This window comes from Berghia stephanieae, chromosome 6 (genome assembly GCF_034508935.2).
Source record: "Berghia stephanieae isolate SIO BIC M18660-M18661 chromosome 6, UCSD_Bste_1.3, whole genome shotgun sequence".
Lineage (NCBI taxonomy): Eukaryota > Metazoa > Mollusca > Gastropoda > Nudibranchia > Aeolidiidae > Berghia > Berghia stephanieae.
In genome coordinates, this window is record NC_088365.1 from 50,901,509 (window position 1) to 50,904,933 (window position 3,425).

Here is a 3,425-nt window from a genome sequence, read left to right on the forward strand (position 1 = left end):
CTAATGCGTGCATGCAATTTTTCACAACAAAAAGGAAAAGAAGAAAGAAATAATAGATAGAATAAATGAAACATATAAAATGAAATAATTAAAAAAATATAATAAAAAATCATTAATAGATAAATAGATAAATAAATTAATAAATAAAGAAGGAAATAAATAAATATATAAGTAAATAAATAAACAAATAAATAAGTAAATACATAAATAAATATATAAATAAATAAGTAAATAAATAAATAGATAAATAAATAAAAATATCAGCTTTGTTATGGATGCGTTGGGAAGACAATGTGTTCAAATGTCAATATAATATATTATAAGCCACAAACTACGATGCAATTTGATCAATTTTTGAAATAGAAGATTCAGTATTGACGTTTCTCACCATTCCATTCCATTTAATTGTCTTTGTCCCTTTACTGTTTCACATTCTTGTCAATGCTTGTATTTTATAAATAGACGGTTTTAATCACTTGAGCTTTTGAGCTTTGCTTTAAAAGCCCAAAATCCACTAAACGTGCTCAAAGCGATTTACTAATGATCCATGTCCAACAGCAAGATGTATCATATAGAACGAGGCAAGATGCCTGTTGGGCGATAATATATATTATTGCAATTCCCCCCCCCCCTCCCGACAGACACATGCTTTTAACGGCCATGTACTCATTTTACACCTGAGTACGATTAGAGAATATGAGTAAAGAGCCTTTTCCAAGGACTCGACTTTACGCCGAGCTAGGCTCAAAATCAGGTTCCTCCGATTCGAAAGCGAGTGTCATACCACAAGACCACATATGCACATTGGAATAAAACTATTAATTCTGAAAGAAAGTTTTGTGATAGCATGAAATAATGTTTAAAATGTCGTTAAGTGATTCATCGATTTTGCTTATCAGAATACCTGTGTGAATATCGAGTTAGGACTTATCGATAATCCCCTACGCCAGTAACAATGCAGAGTCTTACTTGAATGCAAATAACACGGATTAATAAAAAAATCTATTTCGACAAGCGCTAAGTTCTCTTGCGGTACATGCCGGATAAGAAATAGCCCCCCGCATTGCATGCAGCATAACAGTAGATTCTGCTAACGGCTTTTTTAGCCATTGTGTAACGGTCAGTTTTTCTGTCCACCCCGGACAATAATTATTAAGATTTCGATGAGATTTGGGACGACGGCCTGGTCAAACTAGGTGAACCGTTAATTACAGAGTTGGTGCTCTTTCTCTGACGGGGAAGGACAAGAGTTTTTGACCAGCCCTAATGTCAATATTTGGTATCAATACTTATTTGCAACGACGTATTGTGTGTCAATATTTGGCGTCAATACTTTTTGTGAACTGTGCGTTTTAGCTTTATGTGTGGAATAAGACTTTACGGATACAATTAGAATTCTTTACCCAATGTTTTCTTGCACTTGTTCGCTGTTTTTCCTTTGATACAATCTTAGGTTGGGATTGTGAGTAGAAATAGGCTACATGAAGGAAATTCACATCCGGTATCAAATATTTCGATACAGTTTTATAAGACATGGGAGGTCGCCATTGCTTTGGAATTGATGTTGTACTTTTAGAATTTGGTGACAGTTGTTGATAACCAGAATAGTTGGACTTTGATGATTTCAAACAACTACTGATTTGTCTTGGATTTTTGTTGTTGTGAGAATTAAAAATCAACAGGTGAGTTTGATGATCGAATTCATTGGTTTGGAAAATTAATGATAACTTTCTATTTGTAGAGTGAGAATTTCGTACACCCGATAAGTACCGTGGAATGGGGTGACGAAGGTCAGTTTGGGTGTCTTAGACCACTTTTTGAACATCGATGTCTTATATATACTTCTGGGCTTATATATATATATATATATATTATATATATATATATATATATATATATATATATAAGACCAGAAGTATATATATATATATATATATATAAGACCAGAATATATATATATATATAAAAATATATATATATATATATATATATATATATATATATATATATATATATACCAACATTGAAATAACCTGTCCGATGTACTTTTTTAAAAGTGTGGGAAAAGGTGAAATATATCAGATGAGTTACATTATTTCTTCATATTTGTTTAACCCTCGCCTTACCAGCAATTTTCAGGATTTTCCCCCAAAACTTCACACCCATCTAACACAAAATAGATATTTTATCACTCAGACATAATAGCGGTAAAATTCTTGCGATACATAATTTCTTTAGTAAAACATGCTCTACAACACACTGTTCATTTTCCTTAAATGTTATGATGTACAAAAAACTAATGTGAATAAGTAAAACGAATGTGACGATTTTCTTATAGTTGGTGAAGAGAGGGTTAATAATTCTGAATCGGGGGCCACATTTGGGAGATGGTCTTAATCTACCCAATAACAGGCTTAAGTGTCACCCCATTCCACAGTAACCGAATTCGGTATCATATGAGAGAGAGATAAAGATTCCGGACTTTTGATTAACCCTCTCCTTCTGGCGCTGATATAACCTAAATGTGTTGCAAGCGCCGTAAAACCCTTAAAAAAACAACAAACAAACCCTCTCCTTACCAACTATAGGAAAATCGTCACATTCGTTACGATTCAACCAACCTTTTTTTAAAAATTCAAATTCCATGAAATTTAAGAAAATGAACAGTGTGTTGTAGAGCATGTTTTGCTACAGAAATTAAGTATCGCAAGAATTTTACTGCTATTGTGTTAGAGTGGTAAAAATCTATTTTGTGTTAGTTGGGAGTGCAGTTTTGGGGAAAATCTTGAAAATTGCTGGTAAGGAGAGAATTAAAAGTAATAATTTAAAAAATACATTCAAAATGTAAGACTTAGTTTGAGAATCGTCATTTGTTTCTCTCAATTAAAATAAATAAGATTACGAATTTTTGACTAGATGTAAAATTTCAACAAATGGTTTAACCAGATATAATACCGGATTGAAATAATGCGTCACATATACAAGGTGTTTTTGTTGTTTTGTTTTTACCATCCAATAAAGTATTGAAATAGCTCAAAAACTAGATACGCTAGAAACATTTTGTTATTTTTTTCTATCGTTTTTCATCACTATTCAAATTTTTTTGTTGTGAAAATTTCAGGAAAATGAAATGAGCCGTTACAACACAGTCACGCTTATTTGTAGAAAGGGAGAAAAAACATTATGAAATTGATGGTAAGCTTCATTTTAACTACAAAAAGGGATGAAATTAACGTTTCGGGTTTCCCCTTTATCAACAAAACAGGATGCATGAAACACCACAGATGAATGAAATAATGTGTTAGTGGCGTAGTTAAACCACTACCACATTATCTCATTCATCTGTGGTGTTTCATGCATCCTGTTTTGTTGATAAAGGGGAAACCCGAAACGTTTATTTGATCTGTTTTTTATAATTAAATTGA

General features: G+C 32.1%; 1 protein-coding gene across 1 annotated transcript in view; it reads left to right on the top strand.

Moving 5' to 3' along the window:
* Positions 1–951: 951 nt before the first annotated feature.
* Positions 952–3,425, top strand: part of LOC144975212 (uncharacterized) — a 10,364-nt gene continuing 7,890 nt past the window's right edge. The window contains exon 1 of the mRNA XM_078919062.1: positions 952–1,682. The gene's annotated coding sequence lies outside the window, so the exon portion shown is untranslated. The remainder of the gene's footprint in view (positions 1,683–3,425) is intronic.